Below are 20643 nucleotides of genomic sequence, written 5' to 3' on the forward strand. Positions count from 1 at the left end.
ACACAGATGATAAAATGATATGAAATGCACTTATTCACTTTTGCTTTGAGTTAGTTGAAAAACGTATTGCTATGTCTGCATATATGGGGCTAGAATCATGAGTTGATAAACATTAAGCCTGCAAATGGGGAGAAAAGCTAGCATTGTGCTCTTCAATATTCCCAAATGTACCAGCATTTCTAAAGCTCTTTATTAAATATTAAATGTTATATCATGTTTATATGTACACAAAATGATTAAACGTGTTAATTAGTCTGCTTTAAGAAGTTAGCAGGCATACTTTTAAAACTTGATGTAGCTAGACCAGCTGGTTCTCCTTGCTTCCAGCCTTTTAAGATGTGCATTTTAGCATCCTGGCTCTAGTTCCTTAAGAAATACAGTAGTTTGACCAGGCTATTTCTTGACCAGGCAGAAGAAAAGTTCCAAAATGTCTTAACTATTCCTTGAAAAGCATAATGTAAGTGCAGCCTATGTTTTGATAGTTGATGGTTATTGGACAATTAAAGAACAATTGCATTCAGTGTTTTTTTCTTTCTTTTCTGTTTCAAGGCTATAGTTAGCCTGGCTCCGCCCACCTACCTACTTCTGCTCAAATGTAATTTTCCCTTCAGTAGTCAGGTTGCGTTCCGAATCGCACACCTTCTACTATATATATAGATTTAAGATGTCCCGATTCTTGTGGCCAGATTTAGGATGGTTAGAAGTACCAGGATGTCCTACTTTATGCGGCCAAGATTGTTTGTGTTGAAAACTGCATCCTATTTGGGCGATTTTGACCCACAATCCAGTGTGCACGTGAAGTGACGTCACATCGACGAAGCCTCCATATGAAAACAAATGGGGATGCGACAGATATAAAAGCAAGAGGCAAGATCAAGGCGCAATATTATGATGAAATAAGACAGTAAAGTATGTCCCAATAGTATGCCTACTGCATCCTAACTAGATTATTTTTATCGTCGGATGTAGTATGTAGAATAGAAAAAAGAAAGAGTATGCGATTCGGAATGTAACCTCAGTCTGGGGCTGCGATGAATTCATGTGTTCAAGCTCAGGAAAATTTCCGGCAGTTCAATCAGCGAACGGTGACATCGAAGTCGCCCTCAGTTTCAGTTGAATGCTGCGTTCTTTTATACTCAGAACTCGGAGATTTCCGACTTAGTAGTTCCGAGTTCCGACCTATCTGTGTTCCAGTGCATCTGCTCGCAAAAGTATGGACGCCTACAACCTTTCTCATCCAAATAACTAAACGTTAGGCTCTAGCAAGTTACCGTTGCCAGGTACTGGTAGATCCATAGACTACAATATGTAGTGAAGTCGGAAATTACGGACTTCCCAGTATAACTGGAACGCACCGTCAGAAGCCGGCTCATGACATACGTCACAACCGAACGTTATGCGATTGGTTGGCTGATCCAGAGTGGCACTTGGCAGATCCAATACTTTTAAACTTCAACAGACACCCGCCTCCATGTGAGTGAACGTTTGCCAACAGAGCAGTTCCAGACCTTCTGTTCAATTAACATAAAGTACGATGGTCTGGTTGGACCAGGCTAGGTTAATAGTGACATGTATAGTAATGTTCTGTCTCTACTATATCTGGTCACATTTTAATGTTCATCTGAAAGAAAGCCAAAGTATTACCTCTTCCAGATAACTTTCTCTGCTCAGTGGGACCTGTATTGTAATTTCCTTTTAAACTTTATTTTTAGTACAAGTAGGGGCAAGCTGGGGTTGCAGGCACAAACATGAACACAGCAGCGTTGGAAAAAGGACTGGAAATGCAGTAGCTTTTGGTAGGAATAAAACTAGTGGGAGGCAAGAATACAACACACACTCTCAATGCGGAGGCATATGCTAGGATGAAACGAAGGACATGAAAGGTTAACTTCTTCGACAGTAACTTTAATTTAAAGTACATTTTGTCAACTATTTCAGTGCAGATGCTTATTAAATCACTGAATATATTATTATTTAAGTCAACAAACATATACCAATTTAATCTGCTATAAAACATATTCATCCAAGCACTTGACCTGTCAACCCACATTATGTTGTTGCTGCCAATAAGGGTGGATCAGTCCCTGCATGATGATGCCTGACATCAGTTTGATGGTATGCTATGGAGGTTTGAGCACCACATTTGTCAGTGACTGATTTGAAAAAAAAACGTTTAGCCCTCTCTCGCTCCCTATCTGAGCCGTCATACGAGCACCCTTAAACGCATAAAGACAATTTCTATCACATTGATATTGGCGATGGCACTGATGAGACAACTAGGCCACTGCTTTGACACATTGAGAGCAAAAAGGATGAGGAAAAATAATCATCGTTAGTTTGGATCATGTGAGGATTAACATTATAAAAAAAGACTGTTGACTTTGACTGTTCTGACCCTTAAATTTATGAGTAAAAAAAGAAAAAAAATGGCTCTGGATTTAAGTTTGATTGTAGCTGGTGCAGAATAAGGATGGATTCATTTTAATGGCTGCCCTAGAGAGAAGAGTTGTTTTTGTTTTTCCTTTTTGTTTTTACCAAGGGCAGTTATGAAGATTGATCTGTCAATTTGCAATGTCTGAAACCCATCTCCTCTGAAGAATTGTCTCAAAGCATGTGGTTTTAAAATAAAAATTACTTTTTGAGCAGAGCGTCTCCGTAGCTTCGTGTGCAGGTGTTTCTTGTCTTTATTTACACTTCTGTGTATGTGTGTATTTTTTGCATGTGTGAGGTGGGTTTTTGTGTGTCACGTTTGTGGTTACATGGGCATCGTGTGTGTGTATCCGGGAGACGTCCTCCCTGTCAGATCTCAGGTATTTATAAGCCTCGACAGTGCAAGACGGATCACCAGGCCTCAAGCTGCTATACATCCATCCTTCCAAGGGCTTCCATAGACAGCTTTCAACATGCATTACTCATTCCTATGCTGCTACAAACCGCATTTTTAGCTGCTTTCTATTGTATTGTGTCTGCGTGCTGTGGGTGTGTGTCAGCGGGAAGCATGGGTGTGGTGATGTCTGCCGTGGTACATCTCTATTTTCTTTGAATTCCTACTTTCCCTCATGCCACTCTGAATGACACTGTCCCCCACGTACAGTGCTTGCTTTTCCTGTGGTGCGCTGACTGCCACCTCAAGATGGTCTTGCCTGTGTTTATTTGCCTATTTGCTATACGCCTCTCTGTGTGGTCGTGTCAGACAGTGCTCGGCTGTGTAGGGTATTAGGGGAAATTTGAGATAGTTTAATAGATTTGCGTCAAAGCTTATTTTGCTGTTCAGTATTAGAAAAGTACATATTGACCCTAAAAAAAACACAGATAATTTTGTTTGTTTACAAATGTAGTATTAAAAAATTTAATTGGAATAGAGTATTCCAAGTAGGTCAGTAGGCTGTGTGGCCTCAGGTTATTGTACCAAATACATTGTGTATGTCTTAACCAGACAAGGTGGTATTTTCACTAATAGGCTGCAGATGTAAATGAGCCCAGCTTCATTTTGTTGATTTGCATAAAGGCTGTTTTGATGCATGTCTGGAAAGTAATGAGGCACAATAATAGAGTGAATTTGGTTAAATCTCTTGACCATATATATCCTCCAAGGATTGCACAGCCATAGCTAAAAACAATAAACAACAAGCAAAAAATTATTTGAAATGATGAGCTGATATTGGGCGTCTGTAGTGCCAATCTGCTAGCGTATCTTAAAAATATTTCAGTATTCAGTGACATTTATGGCCCTTTTGCCCAATGCCGGTGAGGTCGTCTTGATGCTGGACCGTCGCTAGTTTGGATCATCAGACCTGTCAAAAAAGTAAATGAGTAATGGTCTCTGAATAATATCTGCAGAAATTATATTTTGAAGTGGCCTGAAGCAAGCTGCTTAATCCCTGACTGGTACAGAAAAGCTGCTTAGTTGCAGGAGACATGAGATGACTCTGGCTACTCTCAGCAACCTTCTGGTGTGATTTTATTTATTTATTTTTTATTTTTTATTAACCTTTATTTATACAGGTAAAATCTCATTGAGACCCAGGGTCTCATTTACAAGAGAGACCTGTTCGGGTAGGCATCAGCAACAACACAAAGTTACAGACTAACTAAACATACAGGAGACACAACACAGAACACAAACGGTAAAATAACGCAGTACAAAGGGCAAAGAACAAGTTAAAGCTGCAGTTGATAATTTCAGCCGTTGGTATCCCAACGGCTGTTTTCCCAACGCTCTACCTACTGTAGCTCCTCCCTCTGAACGACAGCTATGCGCGTTCATGTGAATTCAGTTACATTGACAGGAGACAAACACCATGTCCGATTCCGAGGTGATTAAACATTAGTAATGATAACTACATACGTACATATTGAGCATACATTGTAATCACAGACATACCATGTATGTTAGCTTAAAATCATTGTAAGTGTGCTGGTAGGCCTAACAAAAGTAGCTGTAACCGCCAGGCAAGATAGCAAACTAATTGTAACAGAGCGGAGAGGTGTGTGTGTATCTCCTACTATCTATGCTCCTGCTCTGACCGCAGCTGGGAGGGGCTGCTCGGGCAGTGTTGCCAACTTAGCGATTTTGTCGCTATTTAGCTACTTTTCAGCCCCCCTGGCGACTTTTTTTTCAAAACAGCGACAAGCGGCAAATATAGCTTTTTTTCTGGTGTAATTGGTGACTTTTTCGCCAAAGCAAATATCACTTTTAACGCTTCTCAACGAGCAGCGGGAGCCTCCTGGCCCGTCCCCGTCACAGAGCACTGACAGACGGCCCGGTCCTCGCGCAGCAGCCCCTCCCAGCTGCGGTCAGAGCAGGAGATACACCTCTCCGCTCGGGGCTGCTGCACGAGGAGCGCGCTGCGTGTCAGTGCTCCCGCTGCTCAGAGATGATACTTGCTTTGGCGAAAAAAGTCACCAATAACACCAGAAAAAAAAGCTAGATTTGTCGCTTGTCGCTGTTTTGAAAAATAAAAGTCGCCAGGGGGGCTGAAAAGTCACTAAATATAGCGACAAAATCGCTTTGAGTTGGCAACACTGATCACAGGACGAGGGCTATATGGGGCCAGCGGCAGGCAGAGGAAGGGGACGAGGTCGCGGTCGGAGAGGTCTTGATGTGATAGGGCAAGAAGACATGGCCGGTGTACTTTTTTTCAAGCTCTCTCCGTCTCCCTTTCAGCAGTTAACTTTTCAACATTCGTCTTTCCTCGTTTTTTTGCTGTCTTAGCGGTGTTAGTTGTTAGTATCATGGGAATGGTAAATTGAGGGTTCGTTTGTGAAGACATTGCTACTCGCTGTCCGCCGTAGTAGCCTTGTACCAAACAGTAGGCTAGTGTCAGACTGCTAGGGTCGTGAACGCTCACGCAACTGACGCATCAACGTCGTTGCCAAGGTCCCACAGCCAATAAGAACGGAGAATCTGACCTCGCTCTGATTGGTCAAAATTAACATGAGCGGTGGCAATTTTGGGGGGCAGCACACAGAGGCAGGGGGGAGCAAAGTGATAAAAAAATATTTTCAGACCACTTCACCTACATATAGCTGAATGGCTATTATGACAGTTTTGCCAAATATTACAGTAAAAAAACTCTCAACTGCAGCTTTAAGTACAAGTTAAGTTATGTACAAGGGCAGACCCCCACGGACTGTCTCAACAGCCTTCCTACTAGCAGTCTAAAATCCCCTAAAGAAATAAAACTGGACAGCTTCAGCCTCTGCTGGAGCTTGTTCCAGGTTGCAGGCGCAGCGTAGGAAAATGCCTTCTTGCCCAGTTCAGTACGGACTGACGGGATGGCAAATGAGATGAAGTCCAGGGACCGGAGGCTGTGATCGGACTGTTTCCGTGCCAGATACATTGACAAATAAGAGGGGAGCAGTCCGATAATGGATTTATAGATAAAAAAAAGTGATGTGTCTAACTGTTTATATACAGTAGCTGCAGGTGACCAAGGAGGCAGACATTTTTTAAATAACGCTAAGTGATATTGCATCTCTTATTGCTTGGAGCGTGTTATGTTAAATTATAGGCCATAAAAAGCTGTATGCCTTTGAAGACAAACACAAATTGGCCCAATAGTTACATGTGGGTGCTGTATGTGATATTTTCCATACCTTGAATAAAGACCATGTGTGATGTTGTGATGGCTGATCAGATGGAATGGTGAGAAGCCTATTTTTATAGCAACCATTTCATTAAAATGGGGACAAACGTTTTCCTCACTGTGCATTTCAAATATGTGTAAGTATTACATAGGGTTGTCCTACTGTGATATACAGACATACAGTATATCTCTGTGACCTTGACATTTTATCACTGTCAAATAAGTATTTATATATTCTTGCCCTGACTTGTCTTAATAAAGGCTTTTATATACCCCATTTTTATGATTTGGGGAGGAAATCTTAATGTTCACGCCATTGTCCATAAGTGCCTCAAATACAAAGTGATCAATTATTTGCAGCTACGTTTGGGATCCATTGATAAGGATTTGTTTTAGTTTGTGTGCACAGTAGGTCTTTGATAATTTTTTAAACGTATTGCATTGGTTTTTACTCTTAAAATGTATTATTATCGACACCTTTAGCTGAATGGAGATCATAGCAAGGAGAAAAACTAAATGTTTTTGTTGGCATAATCCCAGGAGTTTTGATGTTACTGATTCATGAGACAGACTTTGATTCTCAGAGGATTCCGCGTTGTGTTAAAGTAAATCCTCTGAAATCCATATATATTGCATTGCGTAAAATGCCAAGAGTTGTATTTGTATCAGCTGAATCCATGGACACACGCTTGTGCACACAAACATTTTGACTGACCGCAAGTGGGATTTTGCAACCTGTGTGATGGATTGGTTTCTTTATCCTCAGGCGGTTTCGGACCTTTATTTTTGGGTATGTTCTACAAAAGGGAATAGCCACCAGGGACAATACTGCCTGCTCTAATCTACCAAGTTCTAAATCTCCAGTATGATTCCAGTCTCGAAGAACAATACACCCTGGAGCTTAGGGAGGACTGAGAGAGAGATATAAAGAGGCATGAGGCAAGAGAAATGGGAATACAGAACTACTGAAGGGAGTTGAGAAAGTGAACTAAATCCTTTGTGAATACAGTGTTGAAAGATGGCATATTAAAGGATAGAGGATGGGCTTTTTGTCCCAGAAGTGGTATTTTTCTACTGCAATACTTTTACAAAATGTGTTTACTCTATTAAATATAGTTTAATTGCATCAGTGGTTTATAAGTCAATAAGCACCATAATGCAATTCAACTGCCAAATGTATTTTCAAAACAAACGCTGCTTCGCAAACACCATCAAAAGACCCTATAGCCAAAGAAAGACCTGGCGAAAGGACGGTACATGAGAGACTAATATTTAGAAAATACATTGAGCACAACCGCAACGTTACCCGCAAGCTGGTAGTATAGGCTCCTGTGGGTACGGACAGGAATACCTTTAAGCCTACCAAGGGATCAAGGAAGAACTGCTAAACTCCCTGTGGGTTCATTGCACAAGACGGCAAGATAAAAATAGGCCTCATTTCTTCTGGCAAGGAAAAATGTCCTGGGTTCAAATAAACCTCCACTGAAAAGTCCTCCCTCAAGGCACCTTTGCTTGAGATGTGGTGAGAGAAATTTCAGGCTAAAAACTGGGTCCTTGACCCTTTGCATGGCTTTGTTCTCTTCCACTCCATTGTCCTTGGAAAATAATACAATATATTGACTTAACTAATAATGTTCTTTAACTTGAGTGCTCACCGGGTCACTACACATAGTATACAGTATATTTGTCTTGATAATTGTTTAACTCCCAAACCGGCTAGAATTATTTACTTCTATGCATATGACAATGGATCGAATGACTAAAGTGAAAGATATTGCTTGTAGTTACAAGACTACAGAGCCCTTTAGCATCTTTCAGCTCATTATTTAGTTTTTTTTCCACTACCTCACTGTTTTCACCAACCTCTTTAACTGCAGCAAAAGCTCTGAAAAACAAACTTGATACCTATGATACTTGGCAAGCACTGAATGGCAAAAAGACAAAGGGGAGAACTGAGCATTTAGCTGATTAAGCCAACCAAAGCATCACGTTTTTTCTTGGGAGTAAGTGAAGATAAACAGAACTAACGGGAAAGTGAATATTGGACTTTGACATTTGTTTGGTGGTTATAAACGTGACTTCAAATGAATGACTATTACTCAATCAATGTTAACTAGATCTTTAAACAGGCAACTGAGGTGCTAAATGGGTCAATTATGCTTTTAACTTAGGGAAAAGAGTGAATAGGTTTGCTCAAACAAGAGAATACAGATATTGTATTCAATGGCTGTACTGTCTCATGTATAAAATACTGTTATCTGTGTACCAATAAATAACAGTGTGGAATATGTGGGAAGGTAAGATGCATCAGGGGTTGATATCGCTCCATGTTGTCAGGGATATCTCACACTCTCAAATTCATGTGGTCTGAACCGACAGTGTATGGACTGCCTTTGGAGTCACAGTAAATACACCATATGTTTTCATCTTGAATGTGGCCTGCGTATCAGCGGGCTATTTAGTAATGAACCCAGCCAACTGTAGCTACCCCTCAAAGCGCCTCATTACTCCCAGTAGTTCACGTCTTTATTATTGCCTATCATGTCAGAGCAAATGTATGATACACTATGTGGTCCAAATATAACATAGTGAACTGTAAAGTAGTTATAATTTGGTTCATTTTGCCTAAGAGATTGCAGTCAGTGAGTGGAACAGTAAACAGGGGAAGAGAGGATGTGTTGAACCGAGTTGTAGGTTCTTGCCATTGTAAAGTGCTGTTGCAAATTTGTATAAATTATTCAACCCTAATCCTCATTTTGAAATACAAGAAACATTCCATGTTGGCAATAGGTCTTGAGAGTGATGCAATTTGATAACAAGAATGGGGCAGCGATGGCATTATAATCTCGCAGGAGCATTTCCAGAATTTGCAACAGCATTGAATAATGGATATGCCTTTACCCAACAGATCCATTCTGTCCTTAAGCAGCAGGGGAATGTGCAGAGTAGAATATCTGATGGGAATTTGAATTTTCCACTAAATAAAGGTAGCCATCGACTGTCACACTAGGCAAATTTGCCTGTTCCGTGCTCCAGCATGATTGCCCCCCCTCCCCACTCCCCTGCTGGCCTGTGCTCACACTGCTCGTGGCCTGGGCACGATTACACCTTGCCTACGTCACTGTGCGCGTTTAGGATTTGGAGCGTAGTCTACTTGTAGGCTATACGACTGTGTGTGAATATTTTCATCCGGCCAAATTTGCATCAAATATTCCACTTCCACATTAGAGCAACGAGAATCCTTAAGATATTGTTTTTTTTTAAATGTACTCTTGACGTAATAGGTCACGGTGGACAGTCTCATATTTGTGCAGCACGTTGTTTATTATTAATATAACGGCCCGTCATCAGACCATACATACCGGATGGTTTTATACACATCGATCGCTCCATCAAGTAATCCAAGTCAGAACTTTTTGTATGGGCAGAGATCGTTATTTTAAGTGTCTTTTATAAAGTTTCTTGTTGAACCTTAGTGTAGGCTACTGTTTCCTTATCACCGGACCGCGGAGTCCCGCTGTGTGTTGTTTTGGGTTCGTCTCCACCGCCATGCGTAAAGGCAGCATTATGACAGCTGACGGGTGGAAAAAGAAAAAAATCATCTGACGAACGTGAGTAAACACGAAAATCTTTTTGCTTTGCTTTCTGCGCTCACCTCTCTCCCTCTTTTATTAGCCCACACCTAGGCCTACACACACGTTAATTCTCACACACGCGTGTCATCTCATTAGCATCTGTACCACGGCACACCTCTTCCAAGGGTGCCGTGGCCAAGGGGGTGTTCCGTGCTGGAATACGGATCGCGTGGTCACACTAGCCAAACGTTCTAGACTTTCGTATGCAAATGAGCTCGGGCACGGAATTTTTCGCTTTGCAACTGCTTGCAACTCGCAACTCCTTGCGACGAGACGGTTGAGACGTTCTAAAACTGGACCTTGCGATTTGACATGTTGAATCTTCTGCGACGGCTTGCAACGAGCGGTTCACACCGCTGCAATTTCTCCCCCGCGACGTTCTAAAACCGTCTCGTCGCAAGCAGTTGCAAGGCGAATCTTTGGTCTGAACTGGGCTTTAGACACCTGGCATGCATTTTAGATCCGTTTTGTCCTGCTCATATTGTGTGTGTACATTTGTATGAAATTGCATGTTTGTGCTGGCTACAATTTCATTGCTTTCAATAAACTGTTTGAATGCATGCAGGAGTGTGTATCTATGCATGTTTCTGTGTGCATGAGACATTGTTGAACACCTCACAGTGCTCCGCAGGCTGCAACTCTGGTATAAAAGTGAATAGTGGGGATTACTTTACTTAAGCATGCCCCCTTTTGGCCCCTGAAATGTGTGAGCCTATTTTCCCATAATGGCTCTATCGTGTAGCCAGCTCCCATGGGAGCGTCCTTGCGCTCATGCTCTGCTTTACTAACCCCCTCCTTCGTGGAAGGGTGAAGGGGGAGATGAGAGGGAAAGAAGGGAGTGAGTGCGCTACATAGTACGATGATGAGTGAACGCTGATGAGGGACGGTTATTATGCAGAGCTTATTATTCTCTCTCTGCACTGGGGGGATTGTCAGTAGCGGACGCAGCTATTCATTAAAGCTATGAAATATGACCTGGCCCATGGTGGTTCTGTGTGTGTGTGTGTCTGTGTGTGTGTGTGTTTGCCCAGAGGCTTATCCAGTAGATCTACCCTGGAGGTTTTGTTGTAACTAGATTCACTTTTAAGACTTGCTGGACACATTACCTTTTAGTTCTTTGTACTGCTTGTCCATGCTGCCATTTTCTTTTTTGTTAGACAAACATGGAGAGACAAATTTACATTCCAGCTATTAATTGTTAATGGTCATAATGGAATAACTGAGGCAGAAAATGTCTATTCCCTAAACGCATCATTTTAGGGATGCATTAAATAAATGACAAGCAGAGTATACATCTGCTTGTAATTTATTTAATGCTTTCCTAAAACTATGTGTATACTAATTAAATACTCATTATCCCATAGAGCAAACCTCATTCAGTGGACCTAATGGCACAGACACACTTAAATAAATAAAAAGTTAACAACGGTGTCATTGTTTTGTCTGCAATTAAGGTCATTACACCTTCAATAACTGACAAGAACACCTTTTTTTTACCTTTTTGGGGGCAGCAAAAACAAAGCACAGCATTGATTTAACATCATCTTAAGTTTATATGGCAGACTTGTTAACAAACAGTTGCCTATTGACAAATCCAGCAGACACTTAAGGCATTTATTTGGAGTCAAGTTCATGGCCACCTGATGACTGACCACAACATTCCAAAATGCACTCCGTTTTTGGTGTCCACTTACTCATAAGGGAAATATCTGGCTCCTCAGTTCACAATCATCCCAATAAGTGCTAATCAAATGTTTCAGTTGTTAATTGTACTGCTAAGAAAAAACGTGGACATATAGTATAAGGTATAAAATCCCAGCACAATCACCAAAGGCTTGCATGTAGATGTGCCGACAGTGTTGTTGTAACTACTCAGAATTCCACATGGGGGCAACCGAAGTTACGCCCTATAACTTTAAGAGTCGAATTATAAATGTCCTTGAGTTTGTCACTACAAGGAAACCCTTACATATGAGTATTAATTTGAACTTTTGTTAAAGAGGACCTATGATACTTTTAGACTTTTATGACCTATAAACTCGCTATGGTGAGAGGAAGAGTGTCCCGAAAATCTACATGGTTTTTTGTGATGTGATTCGTGTCAGGTTGCTCTATAGCAGTTTATAACAAGAAATTAAGACCAGAAAAGTAGTATAATAGGAGATATTTAAATTACAGTATAATGTGTTCTTAATAGCAGCATTAAGTATATACACTGAAATAATCATATTTTAACATCAGTTATGAGATATCACAGTCTGGTTCCCTCTTTCTTTCAAAAAGATTGTGATGGATCTTTTTTTATGAAGGGCAGATGAATATACTTTTAAATTTCTTAGTGCTGTAGTTGCTAATTAACAATTTCTCATCATAAAGACCTGAGCTCTCGATACTTTTTACATGATAGAAATCCAGTATGAAGGTCCAATGGAAAATGTTTCAGTAAGTAGAAAAGACAGACACCTATACTAAAAGGTGCAATATGCAGCTTCAGGGGAGGGGGATTTGTTTACATTTGCAGAGCATGTGGTTAGTTTACAAAATATTTTCTAATGCTAAGTATTGAATAATAATATATCATAAAACAAAACAAATGTATTTTCAGGCACCTGTAACCAAACATCTACAGACTAGAATATGTTTTTTAACAAAACTCTGGGCCCTGCTGCTGTAAACCCAGGGTTGCCGCGGATCTTGAAAAGCATTAAAAGTCATTAAATTTAAGTTTCAATATTCAAGGCCTTAAATGTCTTGAAAAGTCTGGAATTATTGGGTGGGCGGCATTAAATTTAATCAGGGGCAGAATTAATGAGCTTGCCTTATTTGTTTCTTTCTAGTTTTCTAGTTTAATTGTTAGATTTCTATGTTTTTATTTTATCGGTGTTTTATATACTTCAAAGATATTCGGCAAGTCCGACACCTACGCTAGAGGCAGTACGGCCGTGTTAGGCTGGGTACCGCGTTCAAAACGTAGAAGAAGAATGTGTGTTCCCTGCTTTCGAATTTGAAGTCGGCCGCGGTAGAGCAAAAAAGGAGAGAACGACGCGGCGAAATGCATGCCAAGCTATTATAAATTCAGTGAGAGGTGGAGGGAGGACGACAAATACCGTGGCTGGCTTTCACCCCGCGACCGCGACCACACGCTGCTTGTAGGTGCGCAACCACCCGCCCGCTGATGATATAGGTAGGCTACTGACGCAACTCACACAACACGTTGATTGTGTTTAGTAAACATTTTATTTATCTATATTTATAAATAGCTGCTCATCAGACGTTCATTCAACTCATTCAGGTCGCGTTGACTTGGCGTGAGCTCATGGAGTGAGACGCGGGTCTCTATCTCACTGCTTTCTGTCACTTTCTTTCTCTCCACTCAGCACTCCCTTTCTGACAGCTAGATAAAAACTATTGCCGATCCTCCCATCAATCGCAGATAGTAGCCTACGTTTCCTTTGCCAATCGGTACAACCCTATTACCCGCGCTTTATTAACCTGAATGCCTGCAACAGTACTGTATGAAGAAAAAATTACTTTGCGCAAATTACCGCAGGTCTCGTGAGCATAGATGTAAATCTACATACAGGTGGCTAGGCCAACATACGATTTTGAAATTGCAAAAACCTCCCTTTACCTGTGGAACCAATTTTTAAATAGTTTCTCATAAGTTCTGAAAAAGAAAGTTAATGGACTAAGTTTGTTATTTATTGAATACGGAATTAAAATATGAACATTCGGATTATTCTTCCCCAAAAAATATCCCATTTTTAATTTAGCCTAATTAAAATATTGTATGCTGCACCTAACATATTTTCTAAATTGATTAAACTCTTCTTGTTACTCGATTAATCAGAAAATGTAAACCAATTGATACAGTTCTATAATTGGTTGAAAAGGTGGTAATGATGGGTTTTCAGGTTGCCTTTACAGTGATCTCTTAAGGTGAGAAGACACACCGGGCGCGTTGGCGCTTTGGGCCAAGGCGCCAACGCGCCCGATCTGGCGCTTGGTCATTTTGTGTCAAAAAGTGGTTCAACGCGTCGCTTCGCAGCTAGTCTCCCCCCCATATATTTATTCCCCTAATCAACCATGGCTGCGATCAGAACCGACCCGACACAACAGCGATCATGTCCGCACAAAAACAACAACAACACGGCCAACAATTGTGCCAAAAGACAAATAAACAGCAACTGAACGGAAAAAATAGCCTTAAAACAGATTCACGCCACTCGGAAATGAACACAAACAGCAAGGCAGCACCATACCAAACACATTTACAGCAGCATTGTGTGCAGGGCAGTAGAAAATAAAGGCAACTAGCCTACATTACCCTACCTGGCTGTGACAGGGGACCGTGGCTGGCGTAGATATAAACACCGGTGCTTCGCTGTACTCGTTGTGAAAGTTCCCCGGACTAAGCCGTTATGTTTGGCTTCATTATATGGAGGTGGTGGCCGCACACAACCGGGTGAGTTAAAGGCATCATAGGAGATTATCTGCAATATGCACTTTTTAATATGTTGTGAAAAGTGCTTTTTACACCCCAACAGCAATAAATGACTTATGGGCAATGAAAAAGAAACGAAAAACCCCCAAATTCTGTACCTTCTATAAACCTGTTAAAATGCTGACCAATCGGAGACGATGGACCCGTATCTAAAGAACCAATCACAATCCTGCGCGTTCTCTCCCCTCTGTGTGCGAGCCTGAGCGCGTTCACGGAGGGCAGAGAAAGCGTTCGTGCCATATCGTAGTAGGCTACCTGGCAGTGGACTAGACTCGTGACTTGAGCCTTTTGACTTGACAAGACTTGCTACTTTCCCCAAAACCCAAAGATTAAAAAGTAGGCTATATTTTTAAGTAGGCTACTGCTCTGTATCTTTCATCATGTAGCCTAGTGTAGCGGAGGAAACTGGTGGATGTCGCCTACCGGTACCGCGCTGATCTGCTTATCACTGGTTTCACTTCAGAGGTGTCGGCCAGAACACCACTTAAGGCCAAAAACGTCAGACTATAAGCATGAGAAGAGGAGTATGGTTTTTCCGCTCTTTATTTTCCTTCTTTCACAGGCACAGCAGCATAGATCGCAGGAAAAGAGACACAGGCTTACATTCCGCTCGTGAGGAGACGTTAGAACAGCTGTTGCGACCTGCGAATCGCGGCCGTCAATAACATCCATAAACTGTAACTTATAACAGCGATCGGGACTGCATGGACTTACTCACACACGGGTGATTCACATAAACACGTTTCAACTGTGTCGACTACTGCGGCAACATGCGCGCTCACACACCTGACCGAGAGAGAAGAGAAAAGGAAACTTACTAGACAGACCCTCCGGCCGACTGACGTCACGGCCACTAACTGACAGCTATACTGTCATCCACACTGAACAAAACTCATCTCAACACTCTATAAGAAATAACAACACTGTAACCTATAAACTTTGGGGCCTTTTCTGCATGTAGCCTATGTGTGAGTGTTTGTGTGTGTGAGTTAAATGTTAACAATCACTGGTAAACAGTGCAATTGGGAAGTGCAGCCAGCAGCGCTCGTGCACGGCTGTGTGTCGAGGGGTGGGGGAGGGAGTCCCGAGGGGAGAGGGAGGAGTTAAACGGAACTCCGAGGACAAGCTAATTTCAAATCATGCTAGCTCTCTCAGATCGTACAGTATAGCTTTAACTAATGCTATCCGACCGGCGCTAACTTGGTTTATCGGCTAATGCACAGCCGCACATATTCACTGAATTAACCAGGAAGCCCATTCTCCTGGTTCACTTTCCCCACTTTCCCCACGTCTTGTAACCCCGAGCTGCTTCATACAGCACCAGGCAGCCAGCCGTAAATACATTCCCTCCTCGGTGTTTGCCTGTGTTGTCCTCCGCCTCCGGTCCTCGTGTCTGTGACGTCGGGTCAAGCTCACCGCTGATTGGCCAACGCGGCTAAACGTCACGCAACGGAGCGTTGAAAGTTCAATTTTTTCATCTTTTTTCATGGCACGTTGACGCTTTGCTGGCGCGTTGACGCTTTGGTAACGCTTCCAAAGCGCCGCTTTGCCGTGGCCAACGGATCCTCGCGCCTAAACCAATGGTTCCCTATGCAAAAATAGGATTTTTCAACGCCGCCACCACACCCAACGCGCCCGGTGTGTTCTCACCTTTATACTATGTATTTGATGGTAAATGCAGGAGGACATTGTCTTCATTCAGACTGCTGAACATTTTTTATTTTCTGTAATTAGACAGCAGTTGTTAGCTAAAGTGCATTGAATATTTGTTAGTCAGACTTAATGCAACCCTTTACGGAGTATACTGTAGTTTAGTTTGTCGATTTCTGTTACCGCGGTATTGGTATTATTTTTTCATTTTAGAGGTCTTAAAAAGGTATTAAATGTCTTTAAATTTGAACTTTAAAAATGTGCAGATACCATGTGTAAACCACAGCAGTGAAAAAGTAAATTTTTAAGTAGCCGTCCCACTACAGTGTCCCAGGGATTAAATGTTCCTGTGTTTGTTTATTCAGTTATGAGACTATAACCTAGGATTTTTTAATTTCTATGACTCCTCCAAAGTTACATAGTGCACCTTAAATTACCTATTTTCCTTTGTCCACATCCCTAACCTTCTCCCACTTATTATTGAAAATAAGTGGAATACCCTAAGGCCCCCCTAGAAACATGGGGCCCAAACCGTCAAAACCATCTTGCCCCCAATTTTAATAACCTATCAACTCACCAGATTCTCTAATGTGAAATCCCACACCTTCCTCATTTTCTCTTTCCTCATAGCATCCTTCACCCAAACTCCCATCATCTTGGCCCTATAGCCCTCACCTTCCACCCCGCATTCCCCAACTCGACCTGCGCGCTCCTATCTGAGATGATCTTTACATTGATTAATGCAAGAGGGAGGTGGAGACACTGCTGCTGGCCCCATCTATGAGACCCATCACAAGTCTCTAGCCTTCTGGTGGCTCAGGCAGACAAAAAGCACTGCTATTTTAGTCTCCTTTACTGCTTTGTTTGCAACTGTGTTGCTGTAATCTGTAGCTGAAAGCATATCCCATTTTGGTGAAATATGGGAAACCACCTTACACACCGCTGTGTCTTGTGTGTTTTCAGGGGTGACATAAGCATCATGGGATATGTGCATAAATAGCTGGGTGTTAATTGTCTCACGGTGTATCCAATTTAGAGTATGCTTCTTTGCTCAGCGCTCCATTTACCTCATTTTGCTCATAAAGGATTTTTTAGAATTTCAATTTGTCACTTGAATCCATTGGCCTGTACTGTATATTTAAAATGCATTGAACAAAATATATCATCTGTGTTTTTGAAATATGAGAATACTTGCTTAGAATGGGCTTATATTGTAATGTTTAGAATTGCATTTAGTCAATAGGATTCTGTTGATCTCTGAGCAAACTGTTTTGTTCAATTTTTCAGTCGCATTATCTTCCACAGGGATGTGGAAATGACAGGCTTGTATGGCTTTCTTTCATTCGGTTGCTAGGGTAACATGTTGAATCAAAGTAGTGCTTGCACACACGTATGCGTGTGTGTGTGTGTGTGTGTGTGTGTGTGTGCGCTGTCCACCTCTTTGCTGCATGACTGTAACTGCATGATTATTTGAGGGTTTCCATATGGCTTGAAACCACTTAAAAAGGGTATGAGCTGTATCATTTGTTCAAACAGTAAACCAATTGTATTAAGGTCAATGACTCAATGTGTTTTGATTATGAAGATAATGATCATGCTGACAGATAAGGGCTTCCTGAAAGCAGCCGAGAACAGCCTTTCTGCACAGTACTGTCTCACATTTGATCAGTAGCAGGACACTCATCCATGTTTTTGTTCCCTGACTCCTTCAAGTATGCTGATCTATTAATTTAAATAATCATGATGTTATGATCAGGGTTTCAGAAAGGTCATATGTATTTGCCAACTTCCAAACTTTTTTTTTTTTTTGCAATCCATGGCACCTTTCCGCATGTGTCTGAATGGGCCACAGGCACTTTTGGAAAGGGTCCAGGCTTTAATTGCTCAGCCAGTGATTTTCTGTTGTTGGACCATTGATTTTTATTTGCATAGTTATTTGTTGATGGATAAAAGCCAGTAGCAGTCTATTGATCAAGCTTACAAAGGCAACATTGAAAAGAGACATGGCAGAGGGGATGAATCTTAAAACTAGACATTGTCGACCTATATACTACTATTGGTGAAGCCTAGTGTCATTGTTTTTCTAAATATGTCTTTTGCATTATTTTGACATATGGTAATATATAAAGGATGGTCAAAAAATAATTGGGGTCAAAGGATTTTATATATTTCTGATAATATTCTTTTAAAATGAACAATCTAGTATTTTACCACTTTGTCCTTTTTGGCAGTTTTGATTGTGGGTCTTTCATTTGCAAATCTCCATTGTAGAGATTCAGAAATCTTCTCTCAGGCAAATTCATACTGTTAAAAAGATGTGTTGGTGGTATAACGGATCAAGGAACCCTTTAAGGCTCATATTAGATAAACCCTCCTTGTTGAAAGTTGGCAACCAATAAAAAAAATAGCAATGACCCAAAGAAAAAACCGACATCTGCTTCCAGAATTGGCTACTGTTAAAAACGGCATCCTCCTACTACTATAATTGGCGGTGTGTGTGTGTTTGTTTGTGGGTGCTGCTTTGCTCTGCACACCACTTAATTCCCTGCCTCCAGACTTCACTTTTCCAAAACACTGTCCAAGGGTCAGAACAGGTTTTCGGTAACAGATCAAAAGTATTTCACAATCTGTCTGAAATGGAATATCACAAAACATTAGTCCTCAGATTATGAATAAGAACAAATTATGCTACCATAATTATGCAGACGACACACAAATTTACATAACCATATCACCAGGAGACTACAGTCCGATACAGGCACTGAGTAAGTGCATTGAACAAATCAATGATTGGATGTGCCAAAATTTCCTTCAATTAAACAACGACAAAACTGAAGTAATTGTCTTTGGTGCCAAAGATGAACAATTAAAAGTCAGCGCACAGCTTACATCCGTTATGTTAGAAACCACACCCCAAGCCAGAAATCTTGGTGTAATCGTAGACTCTGACTTGAATTTCAAGAAACACATTAAATCAATTAATAAATCAGCCTACTACCACCTAAAAAACATATCAAGAATTAAAGGGCTTATGTCTCAGCAAGATTTAGAAAAACTTATCCATGCATTTATCTTTAGTAGACTTGACTACTGTAACAGTGTCCTTGCTGGCCTTCCAAAAAAATCTATCAGACAGCTTCAGCTAATTCAGAACGCTGCTGCTCGAGTCCTCACTAGGACCAAAAAAGTGGATCACATTACCCCAGTTCTGAGGTCTTTACACTGGCTTCCTGTCACTCAAAGAATTGATTTCAAAATACTGATGTTGGTTTATAAAGCACTAAATGGTTTAGGGCCAAAATACATTACTGATATGCTGATACGTTATGAACCGTCCAGAGCCCTTAGGTCGTCTGGGACAGGTCTACTTACAGTCCCTAGAGTTAGGACTAAACAAGGAGAAGCAGCTTTTAGTTATTATGCACCAAAAATCTGGAACAAACTTCCAGAAAACTTGAGGTCTGCTGCAACTCTCAGTTCTTTTAAATCGAGTCTGAAGACTTTTTTGTTTCCATTTTAACCTGCAATTTTTATTTTATTTGCTTCTTTTATTAGCTTTTAAATGTTTTATAATGTGTCTCCATTTTAACCTGCAATTTTTATTTTATTTGCTTCTTTTATTCGCTTTTAAATGTTTTATAATGTGTTTTATGTATTCTAATCTTGCCCCTGTAAAGCACTTTGAGTGGCCTTGTGTCTGAATTGTGCTATATAAATAAACTTGCCTTGCCTTGCCTTGCCTAAAAAGCAGCCATATGCATGCTCATGTGTGTGAACATTTGGATATTAATTACCTGCTCACAGAAACAAGTCCAATTGATTTTTTTTCTTTTACTATTTTTTAAAACTATGAACAGCTCAAATAAAATTGAACAAAGGAAGCTCAATTCTGCTCAGATTGCCAGAAGTCAAACAAAGAAACTTCCTCATTATTATAACCTGGGAGAAAGGCCTGTTGTTACCAGAGAAGCAGGTGCCATTTTGAACCGTCATGTTTTTGGATTCCATAAGAACATATTCATATTGTAGTCACACTGTTGTCACCTAAATACTTCCTACTGTTGGTATCACAGCCTTTAGTGTCCTTAGATGTTTTTGTTGCACCTTGAAGGTCAGACTTGGTGTTTGTGTTTTCTTCTCGGTTTATATTGCCTCGCTTAAGATCAATCCGTAGCCAGATTAACTTTGTTTAACAAGGTTTCTGAGGCTGACTTTGACGCATCTCGCCTGCTCCGATGAGAATTTATCACAGCGCAATCCCACTCAATCCCTCTTCCATGCTAGCACCACGAGAAAGGCTCTAAATGGATTAGTGTAGGTGATTATTGCCATTGTCACCAGTCAATAGCTTTTGGGTGTGGGTTGTGTGACGTCGCCTGAGAGGTGTGTGTGTGTGTGTGTGTGTGTGTGTGTGTGTGTGTGTGTGTGTCTCTGTCTGTCTGTGTGTGTGTGTAATAAAGTGAGCGTGTTTAGCCTTCCATGTTAACACCTAATGAAAACAACATCCGTGTAAGAGATTTGAAGGCACCAGGATTACCTGATTGAAACCGAACAAGATGTTGTGAACAGAGAAGAGGAGGGAGAAAGGCAGAAAGGAAAGGTGGCTGGTGAAGTGACATAGGTAAGGGGAAAGCGAGGGAGGGAGGCGTAAAGTGTGAGCGATTCACACTACAAACGACATTAGAGACCTTCCCCGCAGCCCAGAATGAAGATGGACTGGGATGGCAGTGATGCTGGCGTGAAGGTGGGGTGGGGGCTGCACAAT

This window comes from Ammodytes marinus (assembly GCF_949987685.1).
Source record: "Ammodytes marinus genome assembly, chromosome: 22".
Lineage (NCBI taxonomy): Eukaryota > Metazoa > Chordata > Actinopteri > Uranoscopiformes > Ammodytidae > Ammodytes > Ammodytes marinus.